The sequence below is a fragment of the Rattus norvegicus genome, chromosome 10 (assembly GCF_021556685.1).
Source record: "Rattus norvegicus strain SHRSP/BbbUtx chromosome 10, alternate assembly SHRSP_T2T, whole genome shotgun sequence".
Lineage (NCBI taxonomy): Eukaryota > Metazoa > Chordata > Mammalia > Rodentia > Muridae > Rattus > Rattus norvegicus.
Genome location: NC_141543.1, coordinates 33533009 through 33551935, shown reverse-complemented (window position 1 = coordinate 33551935; position 18927 = coordinate 33533009). Strand labels below are relative to the sequence as shown.

At 40.9% G+C, this 18927-nt stretch overlaps 1 protein-coding gene and 1 long non-coding RNA gene across 8 annotated transcripts in view; one reads left to right on the top strand and one right to left on the bottom strand.

Moving 5' to 3' along the window:
* Positions 1–18927, bottom strand: part of Atp10b (ATPase phospholipid transporting 10B) — a 330892-nt gene that overhangs the window by 205522 nt on the left and 106443 nt on the right.
* Positions 1–18927, top strand: part of LOC134480671 (uncharacterized) — a 135497-nt gene that overhangs the window by 72119 nt on the left and 44451 nt on the right. The window contains exon 3 of the long non-coding RNA XR_015631188.1: positions 3272–3360. This is a non-coding gene — a long non-coding RNA (uncharacterized LOC134480671). The remainder of the gene's footprint in view (positions 1–3271; positions 3361–18927) is intronic.

The window sequence follows — 18927 nt, the reverse complement described above, 5'->3', positions numbered from 1 at the left end:
CACTCAAAATGTATATAAGAAATACTCAAGTTAATAATAAAAAAAAAAAAAAAAACAAACCAGGAAACTGATTCATGAGACTGGCCTGGACAAGGATTCCTTAGGTGAGATTAGAAAAGCACAGGCAACTGAAGAGAGGATGTCTATGTGATTTTTTTGGTACTGATTACTTTGTACAAAGAAATGTGTATACTTAGGCAAATGGGGTTGTATTAAAATATCAATATATCTATACATATATCAATATATATATAGATATATTGACTTTGTACAGAAAATTATACATAACAGAATAAAAGGACAGCCTACAAAATGGGGGGCTAGATTTGTATACTGTAGAGCTGACAAGAACTTTAGACATGGAATACACATGGAACGCATATACTGCAATGCAAAAGAATTTGATTGAAAATGGATAGAAGCCCTTTATTACATACCTCTCAAAAGAAAGCATGCAAAACTGCCATGGGTAAGTGAAAACATCTTCAACATTAGGAATCTTCAAGGGTATGCAAATTAAATTTCACTGTATTCCTCCCTATTAGAATTACTCCAATTACAATGGCTATTATAAAACAGACAAAAGGAATCAACCATTGATGAAGATGCAGAAAAAAGCAAACCATTCTACAAAATTGGTGGGATTGTACTTGATTTAGCTCATGAGGGGAAACATTATGGACGGTTCTCAAAAAATTAAAATTAGAACCACGCAATTACCCAGCAATGCCAGCACTGATAATATAGCCAACGGAAAAGAAACTAATAAAAAGAAATAGGTCCACTGCCTTGTTTATTGTAGGACTATTCACAGTAGCCAAGACTTAGATTTTACTTAAATACCTAACAATATATAAATATACACAGAGAAATGTGTTACATCTATATGATAGGATCCTATTCAGCCAGGAAAATGAAATCATAATACTTAAAAAAAATGGTTAAACCTGGAATATGTCATGTTAAGTGATTAAAAACCAGACATAAAAAGCAAAAACAAACAAACAAACAAAAAAAACCTGCATGGTTTCTTTCACATATGGGAATTTTATAAAATGTATCTCATAGAAGTAGACAGTAGGACAGTGGTTATCAGAGTGTAAGGGTGCGAGCATGAGAAAAGAAGCAAAGGGCAGGCCGTCAGCAGATCCCAGGTAAGAAGGCAGGAGAAATAAGCTTCAGTGTCTTATCGTACTCCCAGTGCTGACTGTGGTTAACATGAAGATATAGGGTACACTTTGGAATAGTGAAAAGAGAGTCCCTTGAATGTTCTTATTCCAAACACAGAAAGTTCATAAAGTGACAGATATAATAATTGCTGATTTTATACATCAACGTAAGTATGCACCACAATTCCTAACCATACCCTCAAAATGTATCTAAATCGTGACAGAATTTTCACTTTTTAAAATTTTTTTGAAAAATTTTTTTTTCAGACTTTTCATTCTTAAGGGAGTAAGAAAGAATGGATTTGGGGAGATGAATGGCATTAGAATTCCTGTTGTCATTTATATGAAGATAGAGGATGTCTCAAGGGACCATAGCTAGAAAATGACCCTGCCTGGAATGTAATTTCACTCTAGATTGACCAAAGACTCTCTTTCTCTGCTTGCTGTGCCTTTAACCCCATTTTCCAGTCTCTGTTAGTTCTATTCAATCTCGAGGACCCATTTCAATTCCAATTTCCTCCAAGAACTTGTCTGAAATTGTACTCAGAAAGAAATAATCCTTTCATTCCCCCAAACCCTCAATGTTGGTCTTACTCCTTGTCACTATTGTATAGGGTCTCTTTCTCTCCCTGACTCTCTTCCTCCCTTCTTCCCTCTCTTGGCCTCTCTGCTTTTCCTTTTCTTTGCCTCTCTGCCCCCTCCTCTCCTTCCTCCCTCCCTCCCCCTCCATCCCTCCCTCTCCCTCTCCCTCTCCCTCTCCCTCTCCCTCTCCCTCTCCCTCTCCCTCTCCCTCTCCCTCTCCCTCTCCCTCTCCCTCTCCCTCTCCCTCTCCCTCTCCCTCTCCCTCTCCCTCTCCCTCTCCTCCCTCTCCCTCTCCCTCTCCCTCTTCCTCTCCCTCTCTCTCTCTCTCTCTCTCTCTCTCTCTCTCTCTCTCTCTCTCTCTCTCTCTGCCTGCCTGCCTGCCTGCCTGTTTCTGCCTGTCTCTTGATTTTTTAAAAATACAATTGATTTTCTACAATGACTCTGTACAGGTAGTGAACTAAGAGAATAATAAATCATAGAAGAGACCACCATTATGAGTTCTGGTACCCACATTCCTTTCCTTTAGAAATCATTTTCTCCTTCTTTGTAACTGCTCAATTAGAGACTTCATTGTTAATCATCCCGTGGTTGTTTACAACCTTGTAATTATCTCAGGGCCAATGGAATGTGAGTGGAAGTGTGGATACAAGTTCTAAGGCCATTTCCATGAGGACATAACTACTTGCCCAGTCCCTTCTCCCTACTCTCTTGTGATAACTGGGAAAGAACGTTCTATCTCCTGTGGTCCTATGTTGTTAAGGCTCAGGTTGAGAATAGTGAACTATCCATCTTGTAACTTGAGATGACCTCTTCGAACTATCTATTTCTCTAGACTGCTCCCCCATCTTGGATTAAGCCCATTCTTCCCAGTGGCTATACCCGGTCTCCATAACAGTTTACTTGTGCCTTGCCTCATTCAAAAGATTAACTGGTCTTTCTTGGAAAGAATAGAGCTGCCAACCCTGTCCTTTTACCGGGAGAGTGACATCTACCACAAAATGGCACCTCTGGCCACTTAGGTGGCATTATAGGTTAAAACCCTAGAGGCAGCTGGGGCATCTATTCCATAAGCTCAGATTTTTGATCTTGGTTAACCAGGAGGGATAAACAAAGAGATTTGGTTCTAGAATTCTATTATTGCTGTTGAAGTTACTCTTCAAAATATTTTTAATTAGGAGTATGTTCAGTCTTCTTAAATAATGTTTTGCACTGACATTCGCTGATTCATTCTTCTTAAACCCATCATTTTAGAAAATTGTCTGTTGCTGCCTAAGCATTTTTGCCTTTGGAGATGTTCTACAAAGTTCCATTCTTTTTCTGTCATTCTCTCTTAGGAATCTATTTAGGCAATTCTGCTGAGCATTCATTTCCTGGATGAGTGTTAACAATAAAACTTTGTGTTGGTATGTTGTTTAATACTTTTCAAGGCCCTTTCATAATCTAATAGCATTTCACCTAAGAAGCTTGCAAAGTTGCGGTGCTTAAGTATTTTCACTCATGTTCATATTCCTACTCTGCAGACCCACAGCTCCCAACCAGAGTGGAGAAATGGCAGTATGGAGCTATCTGTTATGAAGAACACTGTCCTGCGTACAGGTCTTTGCTTCAGGTAATGAGATATTTTTTTGTGTGTGTCATTTCATAGAGCCTTAAAGAGGAAGAATGCTCCTCACCACTGGGAGCAGAGCAATAAATAAGACAGGCAGTATTCCTGTTTGGAAGGATCTAGTGGGCAGCATGTGAGTCACAGTTTGCCAGATGGTAGCTGTCTGTACATCTTCTCTGGGCAACTGTTGTCCTTCTGTCTCTATCATATGATTCTAATGGGGCTGGTATCCACAGAAGAAAGATAATTCGACTCTGGCTTTTCCGAGTACGGATATCTGCTCATCTCAGTGATTGGAGCACGTAAGGTCTTATGACACAAAGAAAGCCAATTGAGGGAATTAGTGGAATTTAGAATTTAGGAAATTGAAGAGACGAGCTCTTCTCTGTCACATTTGGCAGGGATGATGTCATCTTGCAGTCAACTGTGGCCGTGTCTCTTCCTACATGTATGGAGAGACAGCTTTTGCAACTTCACAGTCATGAAGAAGTATGTGTGGGGGCTGCTAGAGTGGTAGATACTGAGGAGCAGGCAGGGGTGATAATTTGGGAGGAGAAAGAATAGGCTGGTCAAATACTACGACGCTGACTGGCATATAGAATAGGCTGGTAGATAGTACAATGCACATCGACTGGCACATAGCAAGTGCTTGTAACTTAGTTACTGAGCTGAATATTACTCAAAAGCTCCTTCATCATCTGGCTGAGTTGTTGAGCAGAAAATGTGCTTGGTATTAGTCCTCAAATGAATGAATGAATGAATGAATGAATGAATGAATGAAGAGCATTGTATGACTATATTTCCAACTAGGTGAAGAGGAGTTCACAACTGAGGATGACCAATATTTTTTTTAATATTTTTTACCCATTTTCTCAAAGTATGACAGAACAGAGCAGTCATGAAGAAAAAGGCCTTACATCATCAGGCAGGTCAAGCTTCGATTTATGACTTCAGAAGCAGCTGGCTGAGCAATGTTCAGAAACCAATATGCCACCACATCCTATGAGTTTTGGGGGAGAGTAGAGAGATGTCCGTGTGCAGGCTTATGCTGGACAGCTGATGTGTAGGAAAGTGCCTGTGCTGTTTTTATCCACGATGCCAATTTTTATTGAGCAGCTTCTATTTCTTCAGACCCTGTTTCAATGCTACGGATACAGGAGAATGAGAGAGATGTAGGCTTTGACCTCAAGGAGCTTCTACCTCCATGGAATGAGCTGGCAATGCTAAAACACACAGACGAACAGCTAGTCTGAGGAAACAATCCTGGCCATGGAGATAACAGAGAAGAGAGAGAGGTGAATGGGACCTCTCAGACCACAAGAAGGCTTCTAAGGGAAGACCTATTTCTCTGAGGTCTGAATCTCAGAACCTGTGACCATTTCATGCAGATACTAATAGCACTTTTTAATCTGTTATAGAGGGAAATGAATGAGCCAACTTAGATAAATCTAACACAGTGCTTCAGGCAGAGTAACCTACAGATACAAAGACTGAGGCTTCAATGTGTTCGAGGGATGGAAAGGAGGCTCTGTAGCAGGGTATAGGTGGGCAGGGAGAATGGTGGGGGATGTGACAGAGGCTAACCTCATTCCCTAGCCACTCAAACTTCACTATGATGTCATCACCACAATAGGAGCCAGCTATGCAAGCATGAAAGGGCTAAAGCTACCTTGAAAAGCTCTCAGCTTACCAAGGCTCACTAAATGTTGTCAGGGGAGATTTCAAGTGAATTAATTTTTTAAAAAGCAATCACAGTTTGATTGCATTTCATTTCTCCTGTTGTATCTTTGCTGGTATATGGACCTGACTTAGAGACAGAGAAAGACTTCTCTCAAGCTTTCTCCATAAAGGAAGCAGGAGACAGCTGTAGAGTAAACAGAAGCTTGCTCACCAGAGAAAAGTTGGTGAACTTCATTCTTAACGAGACTAACCCATCACTCTGTACATGAACTGACACAGTGTTTTAGGATATAAATAAGGGTGCTGCCCATTAGAACCCAGAGTGACTGCTCAAACTCTCTGCTTGTGATGGACTGTAGTAGAAACCATGCTCAAGAACTTATCAGACTGGCTGTCTTTAGATATTTCTGATTTCTCTATGCAGAGTCAGTGGTAGAATCACAATGATTTATTCATGTGACTTTGAGGGTCCAGAGCCCTTCGAGGAGCAGAGGAGAATTTATCTGTGACATAGAAAAGGGTAGAGTCCAAAACTGATCAGAACCCAAGGCTCAAATCAGGACACAGTAAGACCTATTTCCTGTAAGAATGTTTTTCCTTCTCTAGGAGAGATTACATCCATTCTCATAGTTTTAGATACCACCTGCAGACTGATGATTTTGGAGTCACACTTGTAGCTTAGACCTTCCCTTGAGTAGTCAATGCTGGGTGGAGATCGTAGACATCTCTAACTTGACATGGCTCTGTCAAACCTACCCAGAATAATCTCTACTTGCTTTAACCCACATTCTATGCCTTCCTTATTCTGCATGATCTCTGTCGATTCTACAACTGCCTACCATTTGTTTCTGGTTTAGCCTTTTTTCTCACTCCCCATTCCCAGTATCTAGGACATCAACTAAGTCTTGTAGGATCTAGTCTGGAATGCTGTCTCAAATCTTTCCTCCTCATTGCCATATTGAGTCATTGCTCAATTCCTGATCTCTACACTTGGCTCATGCTGTATGTCTTCTCTTTATTTTTGTCCTTCATGGTCCATTATCTACAGAGATAGTTCGAATAAATGCAAGTTAGATTAATTATACCACCATCTCTTGACACACATTCTTAAAAGCCTTCAGTGGTTCTTTGAATATCATTTAACAGCATCACACCTGGATTACAAAGTGAAAAGTTCTATTTGCTTACTTTTGCAATTTTGCACATTGGGCATTCTCTGTTCATGTTTAAATTCTGGTCACAGTGGCTTTCAATTACACCAAGACACGCCAAGCTTATTGGCACCTTAATATATCATGTTTGGAATAACAGACCTTCTCAAATATCTCTGTGTAGTGAATTCCTTCATTCTCACCCAAGAAGTAACACCTTCTCTTCTTCCTCTACATAATCTAACATTCTCACCAATACAATCCCTTGTTACACTGTATGTTTTACTAACAGCAATTTCAAAAACGTTCAAAATTACACTCTGGTTTTATTGTAGTTGTCTATGTATTCATATTGCATTATGATCTGCAGCTATAAGAAAGGCATTCACCTTGTAAATGTATTCTCCTCCTGGCATTGAGTAGGCCTCCTCCCATGGTAACCCCAATGTTGAATGATAAATGTGTCAAAGCTTCATATTGATTGTAAAAATGAGGTCCATGCTACATTGTAGCAATCCATCTCCTACTCCAATCCTAACACAGTCCCCCTGTTTGTTTGTTTTTCTAAATCAGTCTTCATTCAAGTAGTATTTATTTATTGAGTTGAATTTGAAGGTTCTCTTTTTTTCTCTGACAGCACTAGGAATTGAACACGGCCTCACACATGCTAGGCAAGTATTCCTGAGCTATGGCCCTACCATGCACATATCTCAATAGTAAAACATTTTCATCAGTTTCCCAGACCTGAAAAAACTTGTCCAAACAATTCCTATAGGAGAGTCATAGATTACCAATGTATTTATGTACATCTACTGACTACTTGTGTGAACAAAACTTTGATTCAGGTTCTCTCATCTAATGCAAGTTAGTATGTTGGGTAAATTATTTCCTACCTCTGTTTCTCAAATTTTGGCATCTACCTCCTATACGTGTTAGCATTGAGACCTTTGATAAATCACACAATGTCTCCTGGCCCCAGGATACTCAGGGTGAAGAATAATTCCAAAAAGTAAGTTCATATCCCAGTTCCTACGATGTTTTCTTATTTAGAAAATCCTGGTAATGTTTCCTCATTTAGAAAAATTGAGGGTCTTTGAATATGGAATTAATTTAAGGATCTAGGCATAAGGAAATATTCTTGAATTATCCAAGAAGTCCTTAAATCTAATGAGAAGTTCCTTATGAGACAGAAGCCAGGGGAAATTTGAACACAGAAGTCAATTTGACCTTTCTTTGAAGCAGAGATTATATTGATGAAGCCCAAGTCAAGGGATGCCAAAAGCCAGTAGAAGCTGGAAGAGGTGACTGATGGTTTTTCTCTTGTGTCCCTAACACATAAGCATAGCTCTATGTCACCTGGAGTTTCCAGACAGCAGAACTACTGTGAAGGAATTCATTTCTGTGGCATTTTGCTACAGTAACACTAAGAAACCAATAAGCAGTTGTCTACGAGCTGCAACCCTAATAAGCCTAACTCTCTCCTTGTGGTCAGTCTCTAATGTCATCACATCTACTGAGCTCACTGGGCCAACACAATATGATTAATGTTGTGGTGTAGCAGGAATAGATGTGGTAGGCAATAGTATACAAATCCCACTACAAGCCCTCCTTAAAAGAGACAGTGTTTGCATGTTCTTTCCATGTAGTTGGCACTTTTCCGTCCCCTTGCTTCTTTTTCTTCAACCTTTCATCCTGAGCCCTCTACATGGGCACATGTGCACATGCATGTGCATGCGCATACACATGTGGGATCGCTGACACTTTCCAACTCACTTCAGATAATATAGTAACAAGAGTTCAGGAGGTTCAGTCTTGTCCTAGGTGCCTAGAACTTTGCACTTCCACAAATAATATAAAAACACTAATAGGAACAGCCATAGTGCGAGCACTAACTGCATTCCTAAAGGACCCCTTCCTCCAGGAGGACATCTGACCGGAACCAGCCAGTTACACAGAGACTTCACAATTTATATGTTTTGGACTATAAGCAATTGCTGTCCATTTTGCCATGTTGACTACTGCAGAGTCTTATGGGAAGCCAGAGTTTTGCGGGTGAACATTTTACCTGGTACCATCTACCTGCACCTTTAGGCTATATGGTGGACCAGAAGGAGGTGAACACAGCCACAAGATAAGAGTGAAATTTGTCCTGCAAATTAATTGACAGGAATTTAAACAAAAAAATCTTTCCAGGGTTGGAGGTGGAGGGAGAAAGGCACTAATGGCCAGGAAGTAGACTATCCAAAGGCTGGCTGTAAAAACTCTCTGTGGTTGCCCATGGGTGTCAGAACTCATCTATCACCTTTAGCAGACCCAGGAGTCAGGGACCTCTCTGGGGACAGACAACATATGCTGTGTCTTACCCCTGAGTGCTTTGCCTGCTACAGCAGCTGGGCCTAGACATCCATTCCACATGGTCCCACTGCATCTATCCCACAGATGTGCCAAATGCCCTGGAGGCTACCTGTGGTTGCTTGCACAATGGATTGTGCTCAATTTTTACATCAATACCTGCTTCTTTGGCTCTGAAAGCAACTGTCCCAGTTTATCCCCACCTGTGTCTCTCTGCTCCCCCGAGACAGCTGGCTTGGGTAACTTGTTTGCTCTGAGTAGCTCCTGTGGCATTTTTCAGTCCCTCTGTGCTTGACCTTAATACATGTTATCTCATAGTTATTTGCATCTCACTCTGGTCTTGCCCACTTCCTTTTGGGCCTATGACTTTTATTTCATATAGTTCATGTCTCCCCAGGTACATAGCACTCCTTCTTGCCCAGAAGAGATACTCAACGGTTTTATTATTGAACAACTACTTACTTTGTAATAATTTGGGGCAGAGCATTCTATAGCAATGGCTCTGTGAATTATGAGAAAGGAGATGGTTGGCCATCATTATTAGTGAGATGGAAATTCACTGAAGGGTGTTAGGTTAGTAATTAGGACCATTTTTTAAAATGTGTTTTAAATAGTCTTTTCCTCTCTATTGTTAAGCATCTAGGGGTTTCCTTCTGCTTTTTGAATTTAGGCCCTTTGTCCTCACAGAGATGGTAGTGCCGCGTGTTATTGCTGTCTTTCTCTAGCTCACTTCAACTCTAATGGAAAGCATCACACATCACACATTCCGAAGTGACGTTAATTAATGCTGATGCTCTTTGCTGACATTTCAATAAAAAGTGCTTAGTTAAGGGATGGAGCACGCTCTTCTAATTCTCAACACGGCTTGCAATATGAGTCGAAAATCAATGACTGGGTGACTAGATTCAGGTGCCTAATCAAGCCATTCATGAATGCTTACTGCCTAACTCTTCAGCAGGAAATACATAACTCATGAGAAGAGTGGCCAATTGGACAATAAGGCCAAAGGCCCTGAAGAGCACAGCTTTACAAAACTTGGTAGAATTTAGAGTTTTCAGTGGGAGGAATGGTTTTCTCTTTCTTCCTTTTGATTTGTGGATTCACTCACCATGCACATCCATTCAAGCTTGTTTTTTGTTTTGTTTTGTTTGTTTATTTTTTCTGATTAGGATGTTGGACATCATTGGATGGGATGCCAGTGATGTGCTGGATACTCAATTACATATCACATTATTTATTGCATTACCAAAGCAGGAAAATTGGCATGTTATAATGATGAAAATGAGAACAGAGATTACATGTTGGGTTTCATACCTTGATTTGAAGCTATGTGTACAGTATCTCAGAAAACCCTAGCATTTCAAGGTTGGGAGTCCATGTATGAACTTGGAAATTTGTCACTAAATAACTGGCTAGTACCTATCTGTTTAAGACCCAGTTTCCTCGTCTATAAAATGGAATTAAGAAAAGTAGCAATATTTAAGGGTTAAATGTGATCATAAAATATTGCAAGGCCTATAATCAAGATATTAATGATTTAAAAATAGTAATGGTAAAAATTGTCTATATGCCAGAAATTCCTCTACACATACTTTTTTTTTTAATTATCCCTATTTCACAGATTAAAAGCATAGTAAAAACTTGACATTTGGCATAAGCTAAAATGTGGCAGGATGGAGGATTTGATCCACTAACACTAACTATCGTTAGTACTATAATCCAGAGTTTTTAGTACAATGTTTTACACAAAGTCCCAGACAAAGAAGTGGTTTTGGATTGACAGATCATAGGCAATATATTCTTACAAGAGAAGAATTTTGACTGTTGCTTCCTTTTTCTCTCCCTTTATACTTGATTTGGCTAAAACAACTGGAATTAATTTCTGATCAATGCAACAGAGGTAGGTGTCTCCCCTTAGAGTTTCAGGTTTTCCTCAGTCCAGTGCAAAGTGCTCTCACTCTACCATTTAGGAAAGGTGATATCAGTTGAAGAAATACATTTAAAGCATGCACACTTCAAAGGCCAGACTTACCTTTTCCTGAAAGCTTTGAAATTTCTCTGTCCTTTGGATCCCTATAGAGCCCTCTGCCCTTGGGTTTCCTTTTACTCATTACATAGGATGATAATGGAGAATTTAGTGGACCTTAGTCCTGTTTAAGTATTATAGTCTGAGCCTTTGGTCAGACTCTCCTATGGTTCCTTCCAGGAGCTCTTGGGAGAAGCTTAAAGTGATTTTGTGCAGCTCTGGCTGCTTTGGGTTCTGTGACCCTGGATGCCTGTGATGTGTTCAGCAGCCAGGGTTTGCCTATGAGCACAAAGTCTGCCCATAGAAGCTTCCAGAGATAAAAATTCCACTGGGGACTAGAGTGCATCTACTTTTCCTGTAGCAGTTGGGATACTGCCACTCTCTGCAACTGGTGGCTTTGCTTTGATCTCATTGATCGACCAGTGTCTGTATCTCAAGTCGTTCCATGTCATCTGCTCCTCTAGACTGTGTGGAGCACCTGTCCCAGCCAATTGTAGACAGACGGAGCAACAGACACATGTCAGATCTTTTCATGTGTAGCTCTCAGTTAGTATAGAGATCACATATCTTCTGAGATTTATGCCTAATGTTCACCCTCCCCATGAGATGCTAAACTCCAGGAGGGAACAGACGGTGTTTTGTATTCACCTTTCTGTATTCAGAGTTAGCATGGTGTGGAATGCAGCAATGGTATGGACAGACAGAATAAATACCTATCTGTTCTCCTGAACTCATAAGGCCATATCTAGGGATCTAGAATAGAAACAGAAAGATATGCATTCAAGTAGATTGCAGGGAAGAGCCCAGTCATCCACCATGGCCCTGGTGATATGGTCCTCAATCAGATAAACAGCAAAGGTGGATTCCTAGTTTAAGTTTAAGTATTAGTTAGGAGAACAAAGCCCACAGGATCTTCCCAAGGAGATCTGAAACTTTAGAATTGGTAGTGCCTAGCAAGGAAGATGTGCGCAGGAAATATTTGTTGGATAAGGGCAAGCATGAGCAGCCAGGCTAGTCAAGGTTACTAACAAGCAAGGTGGAGGTCTTCTTATTTTGATAAGTGCTCCAGGCACTTGTGTGGAAGAGGTTACACCCCTCCCTTTGCTTATCTCCCTGGACATACTTCATAGCACTTTACAGTATGTGCTGGGAAACTATTTGCTAGACATACAGATGGATTTTAAAAAGCCTAAATTAAGCTGAGATGAACACCTCACGGATGGCTCCTTCTACACCAGGTAAATGCATTTTGAAATCTCCAAAGTTATGAAGACCTAACACAAATATTTAGCCTAGATGGCATGGGGCTTTTGTTTAGGGACTATTGTACCAGACACTGTTTACTGTGTCTCTAGGTAAAAATCCAGGAACATGTCAAATCCATAGCTTGTTTTCAAATCTACCTCTATCAATAGTTTGTAGTTGGTCACATTGTCCTCTAGAGGTCACATGACAACACCTAGAGACATTTTACTGCCACGAATGGAGCAGTTCTACTGCTAACTGAATGGGAGAAAACCAGCTATTTCTGAACATCATATAATAAATACATGGAACATTATCCCTACAGATGATACAATGGAGTTGAGGCTGGGATACTGTGGTCTGGACCAGTCCAACACAAAGTCAAGGGACCTGCTAAGTCCACACAAGAAGCCTAGTATCCACTGCATAAGGCATTTGAGTTCTTTTGATTTCCTGGCTGAAAGGCAACTTGCTAAAAGAATGCAGCGTCCTGAACTCTGAGTGCGTCCTTGGGGAGGTAGCTCAGGCTCACACTCGTATCAGGCACTGCAGCAGGACGGGGCATTCCCTAGTCAAAGTGACCACACTGTGTTCCTATGGCTTTCCATTTTTCTCTTGCTGTGATCAGGAGAGGGAATGGGTATCTCTATTCTGCATCTCTTGCAAACACAGCCCAGGTAAGCACAGGAGGGAAAACAACTAGAGGTCAACAGAAAGCATTCAGCTGTCTGCTCACTTCCAACTTACTTGCCTGCCTGCACCTGCTCTGGGAACAGCCTCTTCCATAGTGCCTTCCTTGTGGCACTCTCCTACTCTAAGAGCTTCTGTTGGCACATCTGGAATGCCACGCTTATAACCATCAGGTCTGAGCTTCAGTAGCTACCATATAACCTGAGACTTAATGAATCTTTGTATGTAGGAGGAAGATACCACCAAGCAGGTTTCATTACTCCCTATGTCCACTATCACCCCAATGAATACTGACATGAGGATCATCTAGTTCCAAGAACTGTATTAAGGCTGTATTATATGGTTTGATCTTCACCATAATTCATCCCCCCCCCCATCCCAAAGGTAAGTGATGCTTCCTTTAAGGTCCTACTGTTTGTAGAATAATTGAAACCTGTTGATCTAGCCTTGGAAATCTATTTTAACAATCAGAGAAAAGGAACTCTAGATAATGAGGAGCTATATTTTATTCATGTAACTCACATTTAATGAATACCTCTGTATATTTTACCTTAATTTAATGTTTACTGTGCTAGAGGTAATAAATACCAAGGTCTTTTCAATTCTATCCCTTTGGAATTCACAGAGAGTCAGAGATCAAAGTGCTGATACCTATCCTTGATCCGGACTACCATATTCTAGTGGCTTCCTGAGTTTAAAGGCTAAAGTCCATGCCAAAACCCAAACCAGATGAGTAAAATATTCTACACATGTACTTTTCCATAGAGATGAGTATGTCTATTTGGCCAAATTACCCCTAGAATAGATGAGGGTTACATGTCCTTATGACCCCAAAGATCCATTTTTAAAAAAACTGCCTCAAGTCCTATTTTTCTAGTCTCATGGTAGCTTGTACCTATCCTTCTCAGTATAGAAGAAGTCATGTTCTGAGAGAGTATGACATTTGTCCTATTGTTTTGGACCAATTTTGTTCATTATTTGGTTCCCCATGTCTCCTTCTGTAATGCTCTATAAATATTTTTTCAGTGTCCAAACTTCAATTCTTACTATGTACTAATCTCTAAGGCACTCTAGTCGCATGAGCATGTATTAGTATAACATCTTCCAAAGAAGGAAGCAGTCTTAGGAGCCCATAGAAATACAGCTTGTAGGTCAGGATTATAACTTGGGCTTAACCTGATCCCAAGTTTGAATGCTAGCCACGTGCAACTCTGCAGTCATCTAAGAGAGCATGATCAACAGTGAAGCCTGAAGACTTCAGATTCAGTCTGCTGTGCTGACTCCTCAGTTGTTTGACCTTGAGGCTACATGCCTGTTCTGTGACCTAACCTCTTTGTATATAAAATAAGAATCAAACATTATCAGGCATCTTATGGTGTTATGTGAATGGTAAGAATAGTGCTTAGCCCACTGTATGTTTCTGCATATAGACGTGTTTCACTCTCCTTTGGATTAAGAAGGGGTTTAAAGTCTATACGTTGTGCCCATCAAATTCACAGTCTGAATATTGAATGTCCAAATTTGATAGGAAATACTAAAATTTAAATGGGGGGTGATTAAAATTATGTAGCCATAATTAATACGAGGGCATGCCGCCTACATGGCAGTTCAACATATCCATATTAAGCTATCTCTGGGACTTAATGAGATCTTGTTAAATTTAATTGTCTTGTTAAATCTAAATTAAGTGTATGTTAAGGAAACTATTTAGATCATTACTGGGTTTTAAGTTGTCTGCTCAGTCTAGATGTTGAACCAATGCTGTTCTCAATGCTTCTTGGTTTGGTTAGGCAGAAACGAACTGGACATCTCTGACTGCAGTGCACCTGCCCGGGAGAGCTGCCTGGGACTAATCCACAAACTCAGGAGCCAGAAAACTGTCTTGATGTTTGCCAAGACACCAGACACAGAGAAATAGGAGGCTTTTAAAAGCATTTACATGGTACTTAAGGCAGCCTGGGATACCACAGAGGAGTCTACTCTTCTGTCTGTGGGTGACAGCTATGTGTATGAGAAAACAGACCTAGATTTGAGATTGGAACTGTATAGAAGCTGTCCAGAGAACAGAAGCAACAGGAGGATGAGTGACAGCCTTAGCTGATAGTGGAGGTTGACAAGTCCTGTCCTCTGCAAGCTGGAGAGCCGGGAGAGCCAGCCAGTTGTGTTCATAACACGAAGCCTAAGATCTGGAAGAATGGATGGTTCAAGGGTATGTGTGAGAGGAGATCTCTCTCTCTCTCTCTCTCTGGCTCTCTAGTTCTACCTAGCCTCTAAACAGATTAGAATGGGGCCATTCATAGTAGGGATAGACACTTTCTTACTCAGTTCACTTCTTCAAATGTTAATCTCTTCTGGGAACAGTCTTATAAACACATCCAGAAACAACGTTTAACCACATTTCAGGGCACCTTGGGACTGGTCAAGTTGATGTATAAAATATATCACTCTCAGGGAGGAGGACTTTGTGTAAAGCTAACTGAGAATTCAGTGACATTCCTCTGGCACAAAGGACATCTGTGTCCTTTGACATTGGATCAAGGTCAGCAGCTATTCAGGATTGGATATGAAGAAGAGCAGCTACCAGGAGAGTTCTGGAATGTAGTCGAGCTTGAATTTGTCCCTAAATAAAGAAATACAGGTACCCTCCCCCTTAGAGCGACTAAGATTTAGAAGACAGAAATACAAGCTGATTGATACTTTAGAATATTGCCCAAGAGATCTCCAGAGTATGAATTCCATTCTCTAGGGAAGATGGTGATGTCATGAGAATAATAACCCATAGCCTTGCTGGAACTTTTACATGTGCTAGGCATTTGACTAATATGCCATTTAATTCACTCTCCACCCTGTCCCCATGGGTGCTACTGTCGTTTCCATCTCACAGTCAGGGGAAGCTGGGGTGAGATGAACATATATACAAGTTGTCCAAGTTCAGTCTGCTGGAAGTGTCAGAGTCCAGATTTGGATTCCAGCAATCTGTACTCGTTATCAATATGCTACACTGTCTCTGGAGTTCACTGTGCCCTTTGAACATATTTGTGGCAACAGAACGCTGGCTTGCCTTCTGTTAGGGTAGGGGTGGACTCCTTCCCGCGTGGAGGAGTTCAATAGAATGTAAGTGAGATTAGCTTCATTTTCAAGGAAAAGAGAAACACAAATGGGGAACAAATTTACAGAGATGCATAGTTCAACCTAGTGAAAGGAAGAATCTAACAACAAATTAGAATCACAATGGAAAACAATACATACAGCTGTGATAAAAGAATGAGCAGTTCTCTAACACCCAAATGGAAATAACAAGAGGGGAAAACGGGACGTGAAATTCCACAAAAACGAAGGGACAGAGACAGAACTATGAGCATAGATTCTCCTATTCCATTCCTCAAATAAGTTTGTGTTTGTCTTTACAATACAGGACTTTGCTACTAAAAGCAGTTGCTTTTTGGTAAGAATACTATTTGGGAAAGAAGAGGAAAGAAGGGAGGTTTAATACTCTAAGTGGTTTTGGTCTTGTCATTGGAATTATGCACCTTGTACTGCTATGATTTATTAAAAGTATATTTTGTAAATGTAGAGGTGAGGATTAGATCCAGCTGTGTTCTGAGGTGTGAACAGAAGAGAATTTTCAAATATAATGCTACAGTATTGGAGAAGCGAATAGTACTTTGGAAGGAAGATTGGGATTTCTAATTCATCTTAGAAATCTATAATTTTGTCATTGCAAAATGGCTGAACATGGCAGTTTCATCATAGTCCTTATAAGGACAAACCTGGAGCATGCAATGCTAAGTTATCTGAGGGTTTACAGGGGATCCTGTACCATGGGCATGGCTTCGGTGACCTAAAATGTATGAGGAAGACTTACCTTCGATATTCTAGTTAGTAGTTATTTATTCCTCTAAATCCTGAAAACGTTATATTTAATCATTGTCTGATCCTTAAAACCATTCCCTTTTCTTAACTATTAAAATAAATTTTATTCACATTCTCAATAAGGTATAGAGACTGTTAAAAGCTTTGGCTACAGCTATTAGTCTTTCGTAGTGTTGCTTCTAATTTTATCATAAGAGGTATTCTCCAAAATGTCAAACACAGTGGGAATGAAAGGGTTTTGAAAATGTGGCAATTCGGTCTATGTAAATCTACCACATTATAAGCCTTCTGGAAAGATAGAGGGATTTGACATTGTGGTATCTGAAAGAAAGGAACACACAGCCAAGGCTACTGGATTAGGCCCATATTTCAAGAAGAAAAATAAAGTAAAAAAAGAAAAATTAAGACATATAAATAGTAAGACATTTTTTGATGATGATGATGGACATGATGATGATGATAATGATGATGATGATGATGATGATGATGATGATGACGACGATGATGATGATTGTGCACAGGTGGAGGTTAAGTCCTTAATAGTCCACCAGATGAAGCACCAAAAACCTGGCATATTTTGCAAAACAGTGAGGAAAAGTCTCACTGGAGCCATGCCTTGTCTTGCTTTGCTTTGCCTCACCTTGCCTTTCACCCAGGCTAGCCTCTAACTCATAAATACCCTCCTGCCTTTGTCTGCTAAGCATTGAGTGGTAGGATTAGAGGCTGTCACTCCCTAGCTTTTAAACATTCTTTTATAATATTATTCCAACTGTGAGAGTCACTACTGAGTATCTGAAACTAAAATAGATGTGGTTGAAGCAAAGTAAAATGGATAACACTGCTACTGCTGCACGAGCAAAAACCAAGGAGCCTGACTGAAGAGCCTGACTGATGCTCCTTCTAAAGAGTTAACTATGGCTGAGGACAAAGTGAGTTTCGGTGGAACAGAAGCATCAGGGCTGTGTTGGAGGACTTTGAAACTCTCAGATGCCCAAAAAATATCTACAAAGAAAAAGAAGAAAACACAAAGATTTGCTGCCCCCTAGCTTACATGAAGTCAGAACAGGATGGGGAGGAGGCACTTGGGAGAGTGAGAATGGAAGCAAAAAAAAATGGCTCAGGTAGGCAGCATTAAAAAGAAGCCTTGCAAACCCCATGGGAGAGAGACCTCACCGCCTGATCAAGTGGGCACTCCTGAGGCTGCAGAGCGGAGGAGACCACCAACACTGCCCACCCCGCCCACATCCCTGGCCCAAGAGGCAACTGTATAAGGCCTCTGGGTTCCCGTAGGGGAGGGCCCGGGAGCGGCAGGACCCCTGCGCCTGAGACACTACCGGAACCTGAAGGAAACAGACCGGATAAACAGTTCTCTGCACCCAAATCCCGTGGGAGGGAGAGCTAAATCTTCAGAGAGGCAGACACGCCTGGGAAACCAGAAGAGACTGCACTCTGTGCACATCCAGACGCCAGAGGAAAACACCAAACGTCATCTGGAACCCTGGTGCACGGAGGCTCCCGGAAAGAGCGGCGCAGATCTTCCCGGTTGCTGCCGCCGCGGAGAGGACTTAGGCAGTACCCCACAAGCAAACTTGAGCCTTGGAACCACAGGTAGGACCAACTTTTCCCCTGCAAGAAACCTGCCTGGTGAACTCAAGACACAGGCCCACAGGAACAGCTGAAGACCTGTAGAGAGGAAAAACTACATGCCCGAAAGCAGAACACTCTGTCCCCATAACTGGCTGAAAGAAAACAGGAAAACAGGTCTACAGCACTCCTGACACACAGGCTTATAGGACAGTCTAGCCACGGTCAGAAATAGCAGAACAAAGTAACACTAGAGATAATCTGATGGCGAGAGGCAAGCGCAGGAACCCAAGCAACAGAAACCAAGACTACATGGCATCATCGGAGCCCAATTCTCCCACCAAAGCAAACACGGAATATCCAAACACTCCAGAAAAGCAAGATCTAGTTTCAAAATCATATTTGATCATGATGCTGGAGGACTTCAAGAAAGACATAAAGAACTCCCTTAGAGAACAAGTAGAAGCCTACAGAGAGGAATCGCAAAAATCCCTGAAAGAATTCCAGGAAAACACAATCAAACAGTTTGAGGAATTAAAAATGGAAATAGAAGCAATCAAGAAAGAACACATGGAAACAACCCTGGACATAGAAAATCAAAAGAAAAGACAAGGAGCTGTAGATACAAGCTTCACCAACAGAATACAAGAGATGGAAGAGAGAATCTCGGGAGCAGAAGATTCCATAGAAATCATTGACTCAACTGTCAAAGATAATGTAAAGCGGAAAAAGCTACTGGTCCAAAACATACAGGAAATCCAGGACTCAATGAGAAGATCAAACCTAAGGATAATAGGTATAGAAGAGAGTGAAGACTCCCAGCTCAAAGGACCAGTAAATATCTTCAACAAAATCATAGAAGAAAACTTCCCTAACCTAAAAAAAGAGATACCCATAGGCATACAAGAAGCCTACAGAACTCCAAATAGATTGGACCAGAAAAGAAACACCTCCCGTCACATAATTGTC